This window comes from Lipotes vexillifer, unplaced genomic scaffold, assembly GCF_000442215.2.
Source record: "Lipotes vexillifer unplaced genomic scaffold, Lipotes_vexillifer_v1.1 scaffold948, whole genome shotgun sequence".
Taxonomy (NCBI): Eukaryota; Metazoa; Chordata; class Mammalia; order Artiodactyla; family Lipotidae; genus Lipotes; species Lipotes vexillifer.
Window position 1 is genome coordinate 1731297 of NW_006793764.1, and position 22967 is coordinate 1754263.

A 22967-nucleotide genomic window follows, 5' to 3' on the forward strand; every position below is an offset into this window, starting at 1 on the left:
AAAGGAGAAGCCCAAAAAAAAAAAAAAAAAAAAAAAAAAAAACAAACAAAGAGCAAAGAGGTATGTAAGTCTACATAAAAGTGAATACAATTAGAAACAAGGTAAGTACTGTGCCATTCTGAGTGGATATAAGTAAGACAATGCTTTGCAAAATGCAGTGGACAGAATGGAGGCACAGCAGGAAGACTGGCAGAGAGTGCATCAAACAGTTGCAAATGCTTGGTGTCAGGCAGACTGAGAAGAGCTCTCTGCCCTGCCAGCCTCCCAACACCCCAGAGTGTAGTGGATCCAGGATGGAGCACCACAGCTGGAGAGAGGAGCACTAGAACCATGTGTCCCTCCCCCAGGGGCTATAGGTCTACAGGGAGACAGGCACCCACACACTGGGACAGTGGTCTCATTTTTTTAAAAATCAGTTGGGCAAAATGTAACAAGGGCCTTGAAAGCAGTAAAAGTTTTAAAAAGAAATGTTTCTAACTTCTGACCCTATAATTTTGCTTCTAATAATACACACTAAGAAACTCTTTAAAAATAAAACCACCCACAGATTTAGGCACAAATACATTCACTGCCCCACTATTATAACAGCAAAGCATCAGAAACTTAAACTATTATTAAATATAACATATTTACGAAAATATTATGAGGAAATGCGTCATTTATAATGTTACATGAAAATGGGAATGAAGTTGGAGAGATTATACAAAAATATGTACAAATGACTAGAAGGAAAATATATCAACATTTTAATAGTGTTTGTCCTTATCTAAAAATAGTCTTGAGAGACTCTTTTTTAAAACCTCTTAGGCTTAAATGTGGTGAAAGTGAATAAGATAATGCATGTTAAAATGCTTATCACCGTAAGAGTATAGAGTTCGTTAAGAGAAATGCAAGCTATCCTCATACAGGGTTCACCTTCTACCTCACAGCAGACTAGTTTGTGACTTTTGTCAAATTGCTTAACTTCTGATCTTTGCTTCCCCCTGCAAAGTGGGAACAATCATAGTTACCTGATTGGAGCATGAAGATTAAATGAAACAGAGAACACAAAGTGCTGAACTTAGGCATTCAATAAATGTTAGGACTCTCTCTTCCTCTCTCTTTTCTGGAGACTATAAACTTTGTTTATGCTGTACAGTTCTGATGCAGTTTAAAAAATTAACCCTAAATTCAATAACACTTGGCCACTTAAAGTTATAAAACATATGCAGAAACATACTCAAATGAGAAGGTCTGACTCTGACAAGCTCATGCATTGCTCCAGGTGGCAAACAGGCTTTAAGATGGGGCAACACTGACCTAAAGTTCTGCAAGGAAGGGACCCAGCATGCTGCTTTTCAAAAGAAAACATTCCCATGCATGTATAAATAGGTTTCACATTCCCAATCATGGCTTCATTTATATGGCACTTCCAAACTAGGAAATACTGCAAAAATTTTCCTTGTTGACTCCAACCTACTCAGAAGGGACTTAGAAGAAATGAGTTGTGTTCTGTAGAAGAAATCTTTAAACTCCTGTCTGCATGAGGCTGAATGGAAGCAATCATGAAACCATTATTTCCCAACCCAAGAACTACAGGTTAATTCTTAAAGATGGAGCTGCTATCATTTTCTCCCCAGTAGTAACTAGACAGGAAAGGTGGATGGATAGGTGGGTGGGTGGGGAAGAACTTTACAGGATTAAATGGTCTCCCGCTCTCTGGTTTACTTAAGTTACAAAAACTTTGCCTAATATGCCTAGTGTTCTTCAAAAGGACATGGGCATGGACTTGCAAAGGAAAAACAGAGGAAGTCAGATTTTGGTGTCTCTTTTAGACCTACAGGCATATTTGTGTAAAGGTGAGGCCAGTCACCATTCCAGCCTCACCAGGCCCCTTTTCATTGAAGCTGTCTGAGCAGCCACACTTGTGCCCAGTGACTCTGTTTCCCACTTGCTCAAGCCACCTGTGGGGAACAGAGGGACTTTCCAGGAGAAGCCAAAAATAAGGCTATCAAAGAGATTCACATGAGTTGACCTGACATGATGAGGTGAACTAGCTAAATGAGAGTCTGACTCTCAGGAATTCGAATTAAGCATAGAGAATAAGCAGTTACCAGTGAGGACATCTGCTGAAAGGATATTAGGAAGTGGGAGGGGAGCCATGAAAAGCCAGAGCTGGGTACAAGCCCAGATCGTGAGGGGGCCAAAAGTAGGAATGAGAAGAAATAAGTATATGGTGTAGCTTTTTAGATATTACTTAATATGAAGCCATCAAGGTTATCAATGCATTTTAAAACACTGCTTTTCATCTTTCTTAACATTGCTATTATGTGTTTTATATCATCAGCATAAAACAATCTGAGCAAAAACGATGTATCCTCAATACAGGCATGCATAAGTATATAATTTATAAATAAGTGTCTATTTGGAGGACATGTGCTCAAACAATTTTGTATGAATGGGGAAGTCTAATCAAAAAAGACTTCTACTCTGACACAGAACGTGCATATTTTATTACATGGGGAGACAGAGGTGAGAAGTCAGGATGCCAAGGAATGAGTAAAGCATACACTGTGTCCTCTAGGGGCTCACCAACCATGATGTATTATAAATAAGAAGACAACCTGTTATTTTGATCAGGTCTCCAACATATACCTGTTTAGCACCTATGAGTACCCCATACCAGTCTAGGTGTTTTATATCACTTTCCAGAGATCAAACAAGCTACCAGGGCTGAAATGAATTTGTTATGTCAGAGTCCCTCAACATTTCTGGACCATTTCTGAGATTCTGACAGGAAAAAAAGCAGTGGGAGTGGGGGGAACCTCTCCCAAACAAAGCACTCATAAACAGATAATTCTGGATTCAATTTCACCGATACTTCTCACCTAAAGCCCAAGAATTAGACACTGGTGGTTCTACTTTCCATTTGAAAATACAGAAATATATGTATAATCAAGCAATCCTAAAATGAAAGATTATATGTTTCAATAATGCACAAAGCACTTATGAGGTTTATTCATATGCTTGTCTTTTCAATAACATATTATTAGTGGTAATGAGAGATGTCCCATCAGAAATAAAACAGCACATTCTCAAACAATGCATGGAACTGACACAGACAGAATATCACTCCAGTTACACAATGGCTATTCAGAACTCTCAGTTAATGGAATATCCACAGTTTAAGACCGAACACAATGCACAAAGAATAGAAACATAGACAAAGTTGCTATATTAGGGGCATGGATAACAGAAGTAGTTACCTGGCAACAGAGACTTCAGTGAGGGCTATATATAAAATAAAATTAGTTTCTATTAATGGTCAATAAATAAAAATAAAGTCTGACAAAATATTTCATCAATTTGCTTTAAATGGTTTCATACAACAGAACTATACTATACAGACTTGTTTCATTTTTTCTCTTAAACAATCAAAAAAGTACTTGCTGTAATCCCTTTTACATGTGATTAGAAATTACCTCAAATTGTAGCATCTGGCTGTCAGAATGATTTGAGAATCAGTGAATCTCACTTTCCCCATTTGTAAGATATGAATAACAGTTCTTATTCCGCAAAGATGAGAAGTACACCTTTTCAAGGAAAAAAAATGTTCCTCTATGCCAGTTCAGCCTATATTTCACAAATATTGTCTTGCATTCATTCAACAAATATTTAGTGAGCTGCAACTATGAGTCAAACATTAAGAAGACAAAAGGAAACAGAATCAGCCCCCATTTCTTCTTTGATGAAGGTTATTCACTCCTTCATCCATCAGAGAGATTTAGGCTGAAAGTTCCATTAGCTGATAGTGACAGCTAATATTTGTATAGAATTTTATATTATAAAGTACCATCCTATATATCGTCTCATGTAATCTTCATGATAACTCTTTGAGAAGAATTGATAATCAATAGTTATTCATCACATTTTACAGGTTAAGAAACTAAGGCTTAGGAGTTCAAGTTGCTTACCCCAGCAGTGCAGCTGGAATCCATGCCCTGATGGTATCAAAACACTACCTCATCTCACTGCAGTTAGGCTTTGGGTGATGAGGATAAAATATGTGCTAAATCATTTTAAGCTCTCTATTAGGAACATGATCTAGAGCAACTTTTTACCTGTTCCCATCCTCTCCAGAAGCAGAAGTAACCAGCTCTGGTAGTGTGTAGAAAATGCAATTCACTTAGTTTGGAAAAGCCCGACTTATCTAACTTATTTAAAATGGTTAATTTGCCAGCAGTTACCAGCCATGGAGACTCAGGACTGAGTTGCAGCCTGAATTACATATCCCTTCACTGATTAATTTCTACAGTCCTGTGTCTGTGTGTGTGACTTGTTTTACTGCTAATAGTTGCTTTATTGTGGTGGTCTGGAACTTAACCTGCAATATGTCTGAGATATGCCTCTGTGTGTGTGTGTGTGTGTGTGTGTGGTGTATTTGTTTTTATTTTTGAATTATCAAATCAGTATTCTTTTAACCTTATTCACATATTTACCCTTTCTATTGCATCTTCCTGCAACTTTCTGCTTCCATCTGTGATCATTTTCCTTCTGCCCAAAGAACCCCCTTTATTTTTTTCTTTTCTCTACAGTCCTTTTGGATTGCAGAAATCTTCTGCAATATTTTCCTTACAGATTCTTAACAATTAGTTTGCTACAACAGTATGACTGACACAATAAGACTGAAACATCACCTCTCTAGATAAAATAATCATCTGGTCCTATGTAAAAACTCTCATGGTATTTTTGAAGGGATCTAAGATCATGGTCCAACATACAATCCACTGCCAAAATCCCTTCTACAAGATCTCTGACTTGGGGGTGGGTAATCCAACTTCTTTAATATGTCCAGTTCTACTTGGTAAGACTATCTGGCAACAAGTATCCAAAGTCTTTAAAAAAAAAAAAAAAAAAAAAAAAAAAAAAAAATTTTAACCCTGAATTTGTCCTAAGGAAATAACCTGACAAGCCACACAGTGATGAGAATCTCTAAGATGTTTCTCGTCCATTTACCTCCCTGGTTTGCCTTCTGAAAATGTGGAGCTCAGAACTGAACGCAAGCCCTCAGAGGCAGCCCAACCAAGGCGGAAAACAACGGGATGATTATCTCCTTTGTTCTGACAGCTGTGACATTAATGCTATTGGAGATGGCCAACAATGTCAAATGGATGGCTAAAATCTTAAATCTCTTTAACAAGAGCTGCTATTGACCCAGGTCTCTCCAACCCACAGGCACACAACTTTTTTCCCTCCTTTCCCAGGTATCACAAAGTTGCATTCAGTAGAGCTTAGCTGTATATTTGTTCATGTTGTCTTCAGCTTTTGGGAGCCTTTTTCTATCTCGATTTCTGACATTCCATTGCTTAGCTTCTCTCCTAACGTTGGAACAGACATACATTTGATAACACCTTTCTTTATCAAAGATCACTTTCTCAAACCAGAGCACCATGTCATTTTGGAAGGGCTATTCAAACCATTTTATAAGACTTTAAAATATTTTTATATTAAAACAAAATGGGTAAAATATGAAATACAAAGGGGATTCATCTTTGTGAAAAGACATGAAAAAAGAGAGGGAGAGCACTTTCAAGGAAAAGAGCTAAATTTAAAGCCTAGGTCACAAAAGTAGAAAAATAAACAAGTGAAACTAAAACTGTGCTAGAAAGTCATGAAACAGGGAACCAGCCAAAGATAAAGCAACAGAGGGGCTAAAAACTTAAGTTAAATAAGTCAAGTGATTGGATAAATGATTGAATTATCTTAATGGAACAAGGACATTAAATTTTAAAATCCCTCTTTGGATCAATGGAGTAATGAAAAACAGCTATTAAAAAGAAAAAACTTATAGTCACTGTGTACAATTTATTTCATTCTCCAAACCTTAGTTTTCTAAGTACCTTTTTATACATCATGGCACCTTAATAATTATACTATTACTTTAAAGTGATCTTGGGTATACATTTATATTTTATCTTATCAAAGAGACCAAAGTGAAATAAGCACAAAATACCATGTAAGGTAAATAACACTGGTGCAACTGACTATTTCTACCTCTTGCATTCTTATCCAGATCACGCAACATATTCAGAATCCTTACTTTATTTTTCTTGCAAAAAGAAAATGAATATGGTAGTGCAATTTATGAGAGTGATAGCTAACATCACAGATTACTTACTAAGCACCCTACAACTACATGAAGTTGATAATATGATTATACCTACTTCACAGTTGTGGAAACAGACTCCATGGTTGAATGATATTGTTAGGGTCACATTTAGTAACTGGCAGCACTGGGACTCTAAAACTGGCCTGGCTGACCCTAGAGACTAAGACTCAACCCACACTCAATCAGAGGAGAGCACAATTAAAGACATTAAGGTTCCCATATGCTTTGCTGGGAATTACTAAATGCACACTGAACTTCTCTCTCTGCAGCAGATACATACATACATACATGAACAAACAAGAGAATTTTTACATGGGCAATATACATTCTTAATTTAAAAATAAGAAAATTAAACAAGATAAACTAAATAATAAGTTCTAATAGGTCTCAAGATTTTTTTGAGGTTCATTATGAGAAGTGGCTCCAAAATTTCCCCTCCTCCTTAAAATAAAACTTAAAAAAATGCTTCTGTATTCAGTTACAACTTTTTGGTTTCCTCCTCCAAACTAAGCCAAAAGAGACTCCAGAGCAAGAAGAAATAAGAATTGCAACCTAGCCACCTCCTTCCCGCCATCAACCTTGAAGTAATATTTTCCTTAGAGTAGAAAGATTAAAAAGTAGTTTTCTTAAGTATAGCTCTGAAAAAGTTTAATGATTACTTTAAATATGACCAGTGATATTTGTCTACACACAAATTAGTGATATTATAGCAACATGAAGGTTAAAAGTTTTGTTTTTTTTTAGAAGGGTTTGTCAGCATCTTTTATCACCACTAAAAGGTAATTTTAGCATTTCAAAGGAATTTTTTCCTAATTGTATTCTGAGAAACACATTTTCGAAAACTGTTATGCACTGGGAACCCACAGATCTTGTTAAATCAAATATTTTATATTCCAGTACAAGTCTGGACGCATCAAATCTGAAAGAATTTCTGAAGGCTTTCCAAACAGCCTATGTGATTTAATTTCCAGCCAAATAGGAATCTTAAACTCTTTGGGTTATTGCAGCTAATTCTCAGTCACTGCAAGGAAAGGAGAAATCCAGCAAAGCTTCTGGCCCCAAAACATCCCAGAGTAAGGACAATCCCCATAATATACAAATTAGAATATTTCATCTAATTGGTTTTGGAATCCTGATTTGTGTTTGTTCATTTGACTCATTTAATTTAGCAGTGTGGGCAATTATGTCATACACCTAGCACAATGGCAGAGTTCAATCATTGCAGAGTTCACAATGTGTGCATCTGGCACATCTAAGTTATGTGTTGTCATGACATGGTATTGGCAGGAGGAGAGGCAGATGACCTACCGTTTTCCCAAGAGTGGGAATGACTCCATGCAGCCACTGTACCACTCCTGACCCTGGTGGACATCAGGATACCACTGTGCTTTGGCTTGTGGATATAGTCTGAGACTAGGAAATGGCCTTCTCAGGGACAAGCTACTGGCCCATCTAACTTCTTTAGCATTATTACTGTCCCCATACCAGTGATTCTCAAAGTGTGGTCCCCAGATCAGCAGCAGCAGCATCACCTGGGAACTTGTCTCAGACCAGTCCCAGACCTCTTGAATCAGACGGTCTAGGGATGGGGCCCAGCAATCCGAGTTCTAATACAGTCCTTAGGAGATGAGCATTAAAGTTTGAGAACCATTGCTATAAATGATATCTTTAAAGTGATCATACACAGAGACCACCATTACACTTGGGTTTAATTGCCATTATACCCATTAAGAGTAATTTACTGATCTTCCAATATTCCTATAAAATAAATTCAAATGGAGGGAAGCTTTGAATTTACCAAAAGTTCAGGGTAAGAGTGATGAATGTGAAATTTAGCAATTTGCTTCTATTTTTTTATGTGGTCTCTGGAACAAAATCTTCACAATAGTTTATAAGAAAACATTTCATTACATTGCTCAAATTTACTCGATTCCCTATATTACTCTGGTTCCGACTCCCAAGTGCAGCCTAAAACAAACTTGACACTGAATCCAGAATTGCATGCGGCTGAAGAGCAAGGACCTGAAAGGGCCTGAGTTCGTCTAGGCTGTCACTTCCCACCTGGGTGCTCTTGGAAAAACTCACTTAGTTGCTTTAAGCCTCAGTTTCCCCAAATGTAAAATGAAAATTATAGTACAACCTTCATCACAGGGAAGCAGTGAGAATCAAAGATGTTTAAAGTATATTGCCTGGCACAAAGCAGCTCTCAACGCATGATAGTAATTTTATCATTATTAGCTAACAGAACTATTCAACTTTAAATACTTCTGAACATGCTTAAGTCTCTAGAAAGAAGAGGATGTAAACATCTAAATCACTCTCTATAGATAAACACCTGATAAGTGATTTTTTAAAATAAAGATGATAAAATTACAACAGCATTTCATTCCTAACAAGGGATCCCATGGTAGAAAAACAGCTCATTCTGCAATAAAAAGAGTGTACACAATATCTAAACGCAAATACCCTGATCAAGACAAGACCTTTCAAAACATTTTCTTTTGAGATCCCTAAGCTGTTATAGGGAAAAAAGCCAAAGCATAGTACAGGCTTGAGCAGATTAGTTAAGAATGAATTAAAGAAATTACATTTTTGGCAAGGCTAAAGTAAAAGGCAGGCAAAATTCCAAGTTTCTGCTGGTTCATTCAGATGAGTACTCCCCTTCCTTTTTGCAGCTGATAACTTAATATTAAAACACATTTTATATTATAATTAAAAGATCAATAATCCATGTCAAAAGAAATGTTACCTGAGAATCTTTTAAATATGTTCTGGGATGACATGAACATCATTACCAATTATTACTTAACAAACAATGATGATGCCTTTACCTTCATACAAACCTGGGTTTGAGTCCTGGCTCAGCTATTCACCAGCTAATTGACCTTGGGCAAGTCCCTGAGCTTCCTAATTGATCTTCCTGTCTCTACTTTTGTCCTCTTCCTGTCCATTCTCCTACAGCAGTCAAAGGATCCTAATCTGTTCCCGAAGCAGGCTAAAACCCCTTCTACCTCAGGGCCTTTGCATATGTTATTCGTACCTCAAAGTATCCACTCCCAACCTCTGCCCAGCCGATTCCATTAGGAATGCCTTATCAGCATAGGCTAGATTAAATTCTCCCCTTATACGCTCCCTCTACTTATTTTTTGGTAACTCTTCTCACAGTTATAACTTCATTGTTCTTTTGTAATTTTCTATTTAATGTCAGTCTATCTGTGCAAGCAGGGATTATGTCTGCTCACTGCTTGTATTTCTAGCACCGAGCACAAGTGAGAGTGATCATTATAAACCGTTCTCTGGGCATGGTTTCAACAAATCAGAGTGACCATCTAATTCTGTAGAGTTAAAAGGTAAACACACTTTTGGATCAGTTGGATTTTCAGACATGCAATATCGTCAGATGAGAAAGTAAATTCTTTCAATATCGTTCTGGTTTCCAAAAGCAGCATCAAGTAAAAGGTGAGAAACAACTTTGGATCTTCTGCATTTAAAGAGACAGCTAACTTCAGATTCAAGAAAGAATTCTGGGAATCATGCTGATAATACCAAATAATCTAGAATACTGGATCTGGTATTAAATGCCATCATGGGTAAGGACTATATCTCCCATCTAGTCAGTGTGGTCTCCCCTAATCTTTCTGCCTTTATTTTACCCGGGAAAAGCCCTGGGGGGTGAAGAGAAGCCTCCTGGTCTCCTCACCACCGTGTTGGTTACACCCAGCCGTACATGTGGTATCAATCTGGAACCTGCCACCCCATTCATGTCAGGTCCCTTTATTTCCTTCAGTTTCCTACTTTGCTCTCCTCTCTGGCCCCTCATCGCTTTTCCAGCTTTCCTTTAATCTCTCCCACTCAACTTTCACAAGATGTGAAACACAGTTTTATGGCAGAAAGAGGGCTAGATTTAAAGTAAAGACTTCTGGAGCTACATTATTTTGGAGAAACTGCTCAACATACAGCATATTATTCTGGAGTGTGGGAAAAGGGAAGAAGGGCTAAAGAAAATCAAAGGACAGCTCAGGAAAAGGATGGAAAAAGAAAGTAGATAAAATGGAAGGGTTAGGGAGAAAAGACTACAAGGCCTTTTTTTTTTTTTTTTAGTAATTAACCCCCTCCCTGCCATAAACCCAAAGACTTAGAGTTGAGAGCTTGTATGTCCCCTCAGGCTGCTAGCCATTGCCTTCCACCTCTGAGAGGACTTAATCCTAAAAGGAGTCCAGGTTACTTTCTGTCAGGGCAGGGTGGAAGATCGCTTATCTGTTTCTTGCTGCTTAGCCTGAAGGTATATATTGTTAAAGATCCACATTCAGGCTTGTGCACAGATATGGGGAGGAAAGGGTGGCTTGCACCATGTTTTTAAATAATGAGGGATTTTTGGTAATAAACACCCTAATGGCTATCATAAAACCTAGTTAAAGGTCAGAGCTTCTTTTTAGAATTACCACTATCTAAAAGATACTACATATTACAACCTCAGGGGGGATCCTACCACAGATTAAGTCTACTTATTTATCCCACCGTCAATGTGTTTCCCCCCCCCACATAGGAAACTGTTGGAATCCTCATCTAATCCAGTGGTATTGAGACCAATGATGTTCCAGACATGCCCACATCAGAAAGCAAGTCCTTGCTCCGAAAGGGCTCAGTTACTGTGGAGGGAAAAGACCAAAACCCACCAAGGTGGTTTTCCCTAGGGAACCTCTTGACCCCAGGACTTTGTGTGTGCAATCTCCCAACCCCAATTAAGTATCGTTCTGCCCTCTAGAAGCTAGCAGAAGATGAATGCAGTCCCAAGAAGAACGCTGTTCACTTCCTCCAGACAGACAACAGGCAGCCACCTGCTCTGGGATTTATTTGCCAGCTTCCGAGTTCCTATGTCATGGAGTCACTGCCGCTTGTGTCTCAGATGACAACGAGAAGAAAGAAACAAACAAGCCAGGTGGCTGGGGCAGAGAGAAAAGTCAAACTGCCGCATGCAGCCTGGGGCTTGTGGAAGCCAGGTCGCTCCCCATATCAAGCTGTGTTCTGAGACAGCTGTTTGCGTGGTAATAGGAAAAGGAAGGAAAAAACAGTCTTTTATTCTAAAGGAATGAGAAACTGCTAAACGTGAAACAGAGCCTGCCTTGAAACACTGTAGGGCTTTCCTCTATCAGTCTAGTTCAATTCTGCCATAAACAACTTCTTGGTAATTCTCTTCACTAATAAACTGAAGTACTTTGAACTGAACTAAGTTGGCCACAGAATGAGGCATGATCACCACGTACTAAGTAAAGCATGCTTTTCCCACAGGGCTGAGTGGGGCGTCGGGGAGACAAGTGGCCCAGAGTCATAGCCACTATAGGAAGCTGGGGGAAGATCTTGCAGAACGGTTTCATTGGGGCATTCTCCACTCCCTCCAGAAGGCTGTGGAACGGGCCTGGAAGAAGAACTATCGAGGTAATAGAGAAGAAATAAAATCAGAAGAAAAGATGAAACACCAAAAATTCAAATATGCCTCCTTTCCCTCTGCTTTCCTGCGGAAGCAATACAAAAAAAATTTTTTAAGAAAAAAGAAAAGAAACTTCTTTGGAATTATTAATGGAATTAAAATTAAAAAATTAATTTTACACAATTTGTACAATCTCATCTATAATTTCATGCAATGTATAGTTTTTTAACCAGACTATAAAATTCCTGCCATTTATATATTTACGCTTACCTCCCCCCATTTTATTTTTATTGCATAAATATAAAATGTTCATCATAAAACTTTAAAAAATCCTAATCAGAAAGAAATTTTAAATTATAATTCCAAATTACCACTGTTAACATTTCAGTATATCCATTCTGTTTATTTTTATGCAAATGTATATATAATATATAAATACATGTGAGTCAGTTGGTGGAGGATGTTTGTTTATAAAAATTTCCTCATACTACACCTATTGGATTTTTTCACATAAGTCATGAATATCTGTTTGTTCAAATACATATAGGTGTGTTTGCATTTTCTTTTCAAACATCCCTGGCAAATATCTTCGCTATTTATTGTGAAAGTAGTCCTAGAAAGCAAACAGGGACATCTATACATGCTGCTGAGGGCATAACAGCCTAGGAAGTACCAAGTTCACCTGCAGTAATCACAAAAGCAGGGATCCACCATGTATCATTGACAAAGCTTTAGAAAGCCCTCCTGGGTTAATAATTAAATAACACTAAGAAGGGGCTAGGATTCTTCCCCAGAGAATCTTCTGCTGGTTGCCTGAAGTAAAAAAAATTTTTAAAAACCTTTATTAATTATTTTCACTGAGGCTTGCAATATGGTAGAAAGACTGTCAACATTATCAAGGTATAAGGATTATCTTTATTACTTTCCCTTATTTATCCATAAAAATATTCTTTCCTCTATCAAAATACCAATGGCACTTTTCACAGTACTAGAACAAATAATTCTATATTTTGTAAGGAAACACAAAAGACCCCAAATAGCCAAAACAATCTTAAGCACAAAGCTGGAGAGATCACACTCCCTGATTTAAAACTATACTACAAAGCTACAGTCATCAAAGCAGCATGGTACTGGCACAAAAACAGACACCTAGATCAATGAAACAGAATAAAGAGCCCAGAAATGAGCACACAATTATACAGGCAATTAATCTACAACAAAGGAGCCAGGAATATACGATGGGGAAAAGACAGCCTCTTCAATAAATGGTGTTGGTGGGCCTCCCTGGTAGCGCAGTGGTTGAGAGTCTGCCTACCGATGCAGGGAACACGGGTTTGTACCCCAGTCCAGGAAGATCCCACATGCCGCGGAGCGGCTGGGCTCGTAAGCCATGGCCGCTGAGCCTGCACGTCCGGAGCCTGTGCTCCACAACGGGAGAGGCCACAACAGTGAGAGGCCCGCGTACTGCAAAAACAAAACAAAACAAAACAAAACAAAACATAAACGGTGTTGGGAAAATTGGACAGCTACATGCAAAGGAATCAAATTGGACTACTTTCTCATACCATCTACAAAAATAAACTCAAAATGCATTAAAGACTTATACGTAAGACCTGAAACCATAAAATCTGTAAAAGAAAACACAGGCAATCTGCTCTTTGACATCGGCCTTGGCAATATTTGTTTGGATATATCTCCTCAGGCAAGGGAAACAAAAGCAAAAATAAACAAGTGAGACTACATGAAACTTAGCTTCTGCATGGCAAAGGAAACTATCAATAAAATGAAAAGGCTATTTGAATGGGAGAAGATATTTGCCAAGAATATATCTGACAAGGGGTTAATGTCCAAAATATACAAAGAACTCAACATAAAACAACAACAACAAACAACCCAATTAAAAAACAGGCAGAGGATCTAAATAGACTTTTTTCCAAAGAAAACACAGATGGCCAACAGACATGTGGAAAGATGCTCAACAACACTAATCATCTGTGAAATGCAAATCAAAACCACAATGAGCTATCATCTCACACCTGTCAGAATGGCTATTATCAAAAAGACAACAAATAATAAGTGTTGGCGAAGATGTGGAGAAAAGGGAACCCTTGCACACTGTTAGTGGAAATGTAAACTGATGCAGCCCAACCACTATGGAAAACACTATAGAGATTCCTCAAAAAATTAAAAACAGAACTACCGTATGATCCAGGAATTCCACTGGTGGGTATTTATCCAAAGAAAACAAACACATTATAGAAAAGATATATGCACCCCTATGTTCACTGCAGCATTATTTACAATAGCCAAGATATGGAAGCAACCCACGTGCCCATCAATAGATGAATGGCTAAAGAAGACGTGGTGTGCATATATATATTGCACTATTGCTCAGGCATAAAAAAAAAAGAATGAAATCTTGCCATTTGCGACAACATGGATGGACCTAGAGGGTATTATGCTAAATGAAATAAGTCAGAGAAAGACAAATACTATATGATTTCACTTATCTAAAAAACAAAAATGAACAAACTGAACTAAACAGAAAAAGTCATAGATACAGAGAACAAACATGTGGTTGCCAGAGGGAGGTAGTGGGGAGGGAGATTAAGAGGTACAGATTTTCAGTTACAAAATAAATGAGTCACAGGTATAAAATGTACAGTGTGGGGAGTATAGCACATAATATCATAATATCTTTGTATGGTAACAGATAATTAGGCTTATGGTGATCATTTTTAAAAAGAAAAATCACTATGCTCTATATTAGGAACAAGCATAGTGATATAGGTCAATTATACTTCAAAATCAAACAAATTCATAGAAAAAGAGATCAGATTTGTGGCTACCGGTCCGGTGGAGGGGAGAGGAAATTAGACGAAGGCAGTCAGAAGGTACAAATTTCCAGTTGTAAGAGAAATAAGAATGAGGGATGTAATGTACATCACGATGAATACAATGAACAGTGCTGTACCGTTACATACGAAAGTTGCTAACACAGTAAGCCCTAAGAGTTCTCCTCACAAGGAAAAAATACATTTTTTCCCTCTTTCTTTAACCCATCCATATGAGATGACAGATGTCCACTAAACTTACTGTGGTCATCATTTCATGATACATGTAAGTCAAGTCATTATGCTGTACACCTTAAACTTATAAAATGCCGTGTGTCAATTATATCTCAAGAAAACTGAAAGAAAAAATATTCTTTCCTCAAGGAATCATCATAACGAATTTTTAGTACCTTAATAAAAGAATATGGCAAAACCAAAGACACATGAGAAATAGTTTTCTCAACTATACATAACCACATGCTATTGTTATAAAGACAGATTATGAATTTCATAGTATGGAGAACTTTAAAAACAGGATAAATGTTTATCAATATTTCCTACAGTCCTGACTAGGGAAAAAATTTTAAATGTGATGCAATCTCAAACTGTTTCTTAACTATATGGTCAATGAATTTGCCATATTGGGGATAAGATTTCACATCAATATTCTTTAGCCTAAATCTTCCCATTTCCTGCCCACCACCACTTTCCCCTTTCACAGCATGGGCTGGTCCACTACAGACATTTTAAAGTTACAGTGTGTTTTACTATTTTGTGACATTGTAGACTGGGTTAGGGCTATACATGCAGATACACAAAAGGCATCGTTATACCATTTGTATATTGACACTCACCATGCAGGAAGAGAATTCTTATCATCAGCCCTATCTTTTTAAATTATATTAAAAATCAATTTAATAGGAAGGGGCCTAAAATATGCCTTTATATACAATAATTAATTCGGAAACAACATGCCCAAAACTGAGGCATATCTTACATTCAGCATGCATATCTCATTTTAATCCACCTCTCCTACCACCATTTTAAAATTAAGATGCTTCCTGTTCTTAACCCACACATTCTCACTGTCTTGCACACTCTTTGACAAAACTTAATATTAAGCTTGTCTTCATTCTTTCAAGGGCTTTAGATTTACCCACTGTTGCAGGGTAAAATATTCCTGAAAACAGAAAAAGCAAAAAAAACTTAGCTCGTCCAACTTACCCAGGACTCTCCAAGGCTGTTCTGTGAATTCAAGTGCTTCCCCATTGACAACACGTTACAGTAGATTTCCCTGTTCATTGGACCCAGGACACTGGCAGCTCCAGGTTAGAGGGGCTCACAATATTTCGCCAGCAACCTTTTGTACCGTGCAAAACACAGATTATCAAATAAGCAGCCCGCATGTCTGAGGGACTCTCACGCTGCAACCTGAGAAGGCTGAAAAAGGACACCAAGAGAGGGAGCTGCTAATTAATTCTTCTCCTCATCAGCCCCAAATGTTTCAGACAACAACTGGTCTGGGAACACAGTTTTGACATGGTCGAGATAATGACTTGATTTGTTCCCAAAACGCTGGAAGAGCTGCTGCAACCCTATCTGGTGAGAACCATTTGTACTCTTTTCTTCCCAAAGCCAGAAGCAAGGCTTGCTTCTAAAGACAAGAAATACTTCCTGTCTTTTTTCCAAGCCTGACAGTCAAGGGGCTGACTGACCGTGCATTAAAGTCTTATCAACCTGACACTGAATTATGGGCTACTTTAGATTAGCCAAAGCAACATCCGTCTCTGGGTTGCCAAAATAGAATTTCCTGACCAATGGTATTAAAATACAGATGTCTCACAATACGCCCAGAAACAGAAATTAGGACACAAGGTTACCTTGCATTAGTCTTTATTGGGAGGGTAGGGGTGGATAGTGAAAATGGCTAAAGGAGAAAAAACAGGTGAAAAGCTGCAACTCGCTGAATAAGAATTACATGGTACAGAGGTGGGGAGGCAAGATGAAAAGTGCCACAAATGAGCCTGTGCCAAAGTACATAAGGATACTGTTCTCAGCTCCACCCTCAGCTACCACCCTCCCACACCCTCCTCCTCTTCACAAAGATCTTGAAAGGTTCATCTACATCCAAGTTTCTTAACCTTTGCACAATGGACATCTGGTGTGGACTGTCCTGTGCACCGTAGGGTATTTAGCAGCATCCCTGGCCTCTGCCTACTGGGTGACAGTAGCACCCACCCTCCCTGGTTCAGTTGTAACAACCAAAAATGTCCTCAGACATTGCCAAACATGCCCTGGGGGTGGGGCAAAACTGCCCCGGATTGAGAATTGCAGATCTACCCTAGGCCACCATGCAATGGGGCATGGGGATGTAGTTTGCACACTGAACACAGGCACCAGCTAAGGCGACACAAGGGAACTAAAGTCCACCCATGGCCCACTCACCAAGTCATATACCCCACCCCCACCCCGGACTGTCTCCACCCACAGGGGGCCCACCTTTTCCTAATGCCCTCAAAGGCTCCACCCAGGCCAACAGAAGCACTACATCTACCCAGGCTGCCTCTCCCTCCTCACTTCCCACCCAGTCTTCCACCCTCTGCTCTGGGCCCAGCAGCCATCAAGCCTCTGAAACTGCTCCTGCTGCCAAATCCAGCAGATACAACTCAATTCTTAGGGCGCCACAGGATCAGACACTGGTAACTATTCCCTCCTTGAAATGCATCCTTGAGGGCTTCCTCCAACCTTGGTGGCCATCCCTCCTTGGTCTCATTTGCAGGCTGCCCTTCAGGGTTCAGCCCTCAGCCCTCTTCTCCCACTCTACAACGCCACCCCAACTTGGTGGTCTTATTACCTCACAGCTGCAATGACCATCCATATGGGGGAGACTCACAGAATTCAACTCACTGTGCTCTTAAATCTGCTTTAAATGCAGATTTCCAGCTGACATCTCCCTTTTGCTGTCCTGCAGATCCCAGAACTCAACCTAATAAGCTCATCGTCCCGCAGCACAAACCTCCCAGGATTCATCTCACCTAGTAGCAGCCAGCCTTCCCAGAAAGCCGGGCACTGTGCTCCACGCTGCCCTCCCCATTCAATCAGCTCAGAGCCCCTACTCCTAAACCTCCACTCCGTCCACCTTGCTCTAGCCCCTTGGCCCCTGCCCTCACCCAGACTAAGGCTTCGCCCACCTGGGTATCACTGCGGCTGCCTCAGTTCTCCCGCCACCCTCACATCCCCCAAGTCGGAGGGAATTTTCCAACCTGCACTTCTAATTGCATCATTCAACAGCTTAACACTCTACAATGATTTCCTACCACCCTTGAGATAAAATTTCAAATTTCTTAACATGGCCTACCAGGCCCTTTATGACATTCCTCCCCATGCTACACCCCACCCCCAGCCAACTGCACCCTCCAAGTTGAAATCACAAGCTAAACTCTCTTTGATTCTGAACACAGGATGCTCTCCCTCCTCTAACTGGAGTAGCCTCTTGCCCAAATCTACCACTTCACCTGGCTAATTCCACCTCACCCAACAGGTTTCAGCTCAAACTTCTCTGACACCCCACCTCCCACTAATGTTCCCAGTTTTTTAAAATTTATTTATTTATTTATTTATCTTTGGCTGCATTGGGTCTTTGTTGCTGCGCACGGGCTTTCTCTAGCTGTGCCGAGTGGGGGCTACTCTTCGTTGCAGTGCACAGGGTTCTCATTGTGGTGGCTTCTCTTGTTGCGGAGGACAGGCTTCAGGAGTTGCGGCACGTGGGCTCAGTAGTTGTGGCTCGTGGGCTCCAGAGCGCAGGCTCAGTAGTTGTGGCGTATGGGCTTAGTTGCTCCACGGCATGTGGGATCTTCCCAGACCAGGGCTCAAACCCGCGTCCGCTGCATTGGCAGGCAGATTTTCAACCACTGCGCCACCAGGGAAGCCCTGTTCCCAGTTTTATGTGCCCATAATAGCCTGTAACTCCCCTATCAGAGCACTTACTCTGCTTATTTGCTTGACTGCCCAACTAAACATGCTGCTTCTCCTCTTTTCACCACCCATCAGCTTCAACCTTGCTTAGTTCTCCATACAGTGTTGGCTGGTCCCTCTGTTAACTGCTAATCTCCAATCTGTTATGGCTCATCATCAAAAGCGAATATAGGCAGCAAAACTATAGAATACCCCTCTCTGCACCAGAAGCTATAGAGATACCAACACAGACATATAAATATATGAAACAGAACTAGTCCTCGAGAAAAATATCAAGGTGGGGTAACAGCATAACATGAAATGTTCTACTTACTAAGCAATAGGTCTACAATTGCAAATTAGTAAAGGCAGCCTGAGAAACCAGGTAGTTAGAAGATGTGAAATGGGGAAATTATCAGGATGAAGCAGAGACAGTCTGTAGCCTCCTTCTAGAAAGATTTGGACTTAGATTTTGAAGGTGGTGAGAGGCAAACTGACGGGCATAGAAATTAACTAAAGAAATGTCAAATTTTGCAACCATCAACAACTTCGTAAAATCAGTTGGATTTACCGTGTTGTAAACTGCTCCCTGCTAGTTTCCGGTGGCACTGACAGCACAACATGGAACGGTCACTCTCTGGTGGCATGAGAACTGTAAGGCACAGAGATCTGTGCTGACTCTGCTTCCATAAAAGGAGCAGTGAGTCCAATTTTCTCAAAGATATAACTGGATAGAAATACTAATAAATAGGTTGGGTAAAAACTAACTTCTTGTTACCTCTCAACACACTTACTTACATGACATTTTAAAATTGGAAATTTTCAACCTGTAACCTTAACAAGTATCATTTATGAAGCCAGATGTCTTACAAATATGCCTTCATTTGATTCTTATGGCTATCTTCTGAGAGGAGTAGTATTATGCCCATTTCACAAATGGGAAAATGAGGCTGTGATTGGAACAGACAGAATTTTCTTAAAACCTTATTCCTAGGCCTATGTTCTAAGCTTACTCTCAAAACAAGTACCTGAGCAAGAAATAGCTTTTTCCAAATAGCACCCAATGGCAGAAACCCATCTGTTCCAAAGGAACCTTTACAGGTATCTATAATTGCCAGGAATGTTCCAACTTAAACTAGTTTCTGTCAATTTAGTTTTTAAAATAGCTCTGGCCTGAGGCAAAACATGCCCCTTAGGTACTTTTCAGGCTGTCTTGTCCATCATGGAGTAAAAACGTTACTGAAAAGCCTTAAGTTCTCCTCCTTTCTGGAGAGCTGAGAACAGCGCTGAACACTTAAGAATTTGTGCCTCTCCTTTATATGCAACGTAAAAAAAAAAAAAAAAAAAAGAGGTCCTAGGCTCCTTGGACTTTGAACATGCCTCAAAAGAAGACATCGGGCTTCCCTGGTGGCGCAGTGGTTGAGAGTCCGCCTGCCGATGCAGGGGACGCGGGTTCGTGCCCCGTTTCGGGAGGATCCCACGTGCCGCGGAGCGGCTGGGCCCGTGAGCCATGGCCGCTGAGCCTGCGCGTCCGGAGCCTGTGCTCCGCAAATGGGAGAGGCCACAACAGTGAGAGGCCCGCATAACGCAAGAAAAAAAAAAAAGAAGACATCTATTGAGCGGTATTACACGCCAAACATGCTGTAACACCATTTTTCTTAAATTCAGTCACCCTAAATTGGGTGCTGTTGTTACCTCCACTTTACAGATGGGAAAGCAGAGGCTGAGAGAAGTCCAAAGCTGTGTTCTTTCCACTCTCCCTACCATGAGGACTTTGCCACTATCTGCTTGTCAATGCTGCCCCCAAAAGCTCAGCTCTGAGACGAAAAAGGAGGACTACCTTAACTTCCCCAAGGGTAGGGGAAGAAATCAACTCAATAGGTAAGTGTTTGAGCCTACTAGGGGTAAGATGCTGTGTTGAGGGAGAAACTAAAAGGATTGGAAACCTAACAGAAATTGTCTATGTGCAGTGTTAAACACACAGCCAAACCAGTGAAAAACAGAGAACGATCCCTCTAAAGGTCTCTCAAGCCTCAGCACGACTGACATTTTGGGCTGAATAATTGTCTGTAGTGAGGGCTGTCCTGTACATTGTAGGGTATTTAGTAGCATCCCTGGCCTCTACCCACTAGATTCCCCTGAATCATGAAAATCAAAAACGTTCAGACATTGCCAAATGCCCGCTATGGGGCAAATTCACTCACCCCAAACCCCTTGAAAACCACTGCTCTAAATGAGATAGGTGCTGAAATCCATAGACATAACTGGCTACTTCAGGGCCTTATCTGCCTCAAGTGCAAGTCTTCAGAGCTCTTTTTCAACATATTAAGACATGAACCAATCAAATGCAGAACTATAATCTTAGAAGAAAAAAGAGAAACCCCCAAATTACTCCTTCATAAAGGACACTAGTAGCACTTAAGAGACAATGTTTACATTCTCCCAGACCTGTGGTTTGCTCAAAAACTAATTTATCCCATCCATGCTTTGATCTTCTAACAAATTATTTCCTGAGACAAGATTTAACTTGTGAGGGCCCTACAGGCTAAGCAGCTGCGAGAGGGGAAGCGGCATCAAATTCCAGGTGGCAAGCGGAGAGGGGTCTTCCCGTCTCCCCAAGGGGACCCTGCTCAGAAACACACCCAACGCCTCAGAGGGGTCCGATTTTCCCATGGAAGATTAGAGGTTCAAACTACAATGCAGCTGAGCTTTGTCTACAAAGAAGAAAGCCTTTTAGGAGGTGAGTCAATTTTATATACCAGTACTAGTATTTCCGTTATGAAAGGCTTTTTGTTGTTGTTTTAGTTTTAGTTCTTAATTTCACAATAAGGAAGACAGTCAAAACCCAAGTGGTCTCCTTGCTTCTATCCCTCCTTTTCCCTAAAAGAGGGAAGCAGGACGCTCCCAGTCTTCCAACAACTTTTGCTCATCTCACACCTGTCCTGCTAGATGCATGCTGCCAGCCAGAAGGAACTCATGAGCCCTGAATAACATGCTTGTTGTATCAGAAACCACATGCCTGACCTATAGGAATGCTGGCTGCAAACTAAGACAGGAGAGTTAATTGTGTAATGTGTTCATACCTTGCCTTGTATGGTAGGCAGAATAATGCACCCCACCCCCAAAGATGTCCAAGTCCTCATTTCCAAACCTATGACTATGTTACATTATGTGGCAAAAATGACTTTGAAGGTGCGATTATAGTTAAGGACCTTTGAGGTGAGATCTCTCTGGGTTATCCAGATGGGTCCAGTACAATCATAAGCCCCTGAAAGCCGAGAGCCTTTTCTGGCTGTGGTCAGAGAGAGACAGGACGATAGAAGTAGCAGCAGGAAAAATGCAAAGCGTGAAAGGGACGCAATTCACTGATGGTGGCTATGAAGACGGAGGAGGGGGCCATGAGCCAAGGAACGTAGCTGTGGCCTCCACGAGTTGGAAACAACAGATTCTCTCCCAGAACCAGCCCTACCCACCCCTTGATTTGATTCCAATGAGACCTGCGTTGACCTTGTGACCTACAGAACTGTAAGGTAATACATTTGTGGTGTTTTAAGCATTAAATTTGTGGATTTTGTTACAGCAGGGATAGAAAACTAATACAGACTTTGGTACCTGGAAGTGGGGTGCTGCTATAACAGATTCCAAGAAATATGGAAGTGGCTTTAGAATTTGGCAGTGAGTGGAGCCTGGAAGACTTCTGAGGAGGATGGTAGAAAAAGTCTAGATGGCCTTGGACAGACCTGTTGATAGACATATGGATGTTACGGATTGCTAGGGAGGACTCAGAAGGAAGTGAAGAACATGGGAGAGAAAACATAAACTGCCTTAGAGAATACACCTAAATGGTCAAGAGCAGAGGAAATCACACACACTACCATTCTACCATACTGCCTACTGTGCACTCAGAAAGTAAAACCCCAGAGTGCGGGAAGGCCCCTGACAAACTGGGAACACCTCTGCTACACAGCAGCCTCACTGTACAGACTGTCTCACTTGGCAATGAGCAAAGGGGCTGTCCTTGGAATGTAGGTACCTCCCAGCCATGTGACCCAGGGCAAACAACCTCTCTGACCTTCACACAGAGATGATGTTATCAGTAGCACCCATCTCGCAGGACTATTCTGGGGATTGAATGAGGTCATGCACAGAAAGTCCACAGTGCAGTGCTGAGTACAGAGTAGGCACTCAAAAGTGTGAGCTATTTTTCTGACCCAGTCTAGAGGGAAAAATAAGTGGACAGGAATATATCCTTCCTTTCTCCCCCAGGAAAGTCTTCCCTAGGGAAGACTTAGGGCCTACGCATAAAAGAAGAAAACAGAAGCAAACTTGGATGTTCAGGAAGCCAGCACTCTATAAATCAAAGGCAAGGTTTGGGGACTCAATGGGGCTATTCCAAAAGGCAAGGGACAGATAGACTGGGGGCTGGGGAAGCTGCCCAATGCGGCAGAGGGAGACAAAAAGGAGGCTGAGTTGTTCCTCTGGGTGACTATTACTGGAAACTTGCCAGCTGCAGTTTGAGAACACTGGGCAGAGATACTGTGCCACCGCCAGTGCCAACTTGGACAGGAAGTGATGCGGCTGGGTCCCACGGTCAAGAAGCCAG

At 40.6% G+C, this 22967-nt stretch overlaps 1 protein-coding gene across 1 annotated transcript in view; it reads right to left on the minus strand.

Annotated features, from left to right (window-relative positions):
• The window catches only part of KANK1 (KN motif and ankyrin repeat domains 1), a 161720-nt gene extending 145892 nt beyond the window's left edge, over window positions 1-15828 (minus strand). Inside the window, exon 1 of the mRNA XM_007466760.1 lies at window positions 15635-15828. The gene's annotated coding sequence lies outside the window, so the exon portion shown is untranslated. The remainder of the gene's footprint in view (window positions 1-15634) is intronic.
• Window positions 15829-22967: the final 7139 nt, after the last annotated feature.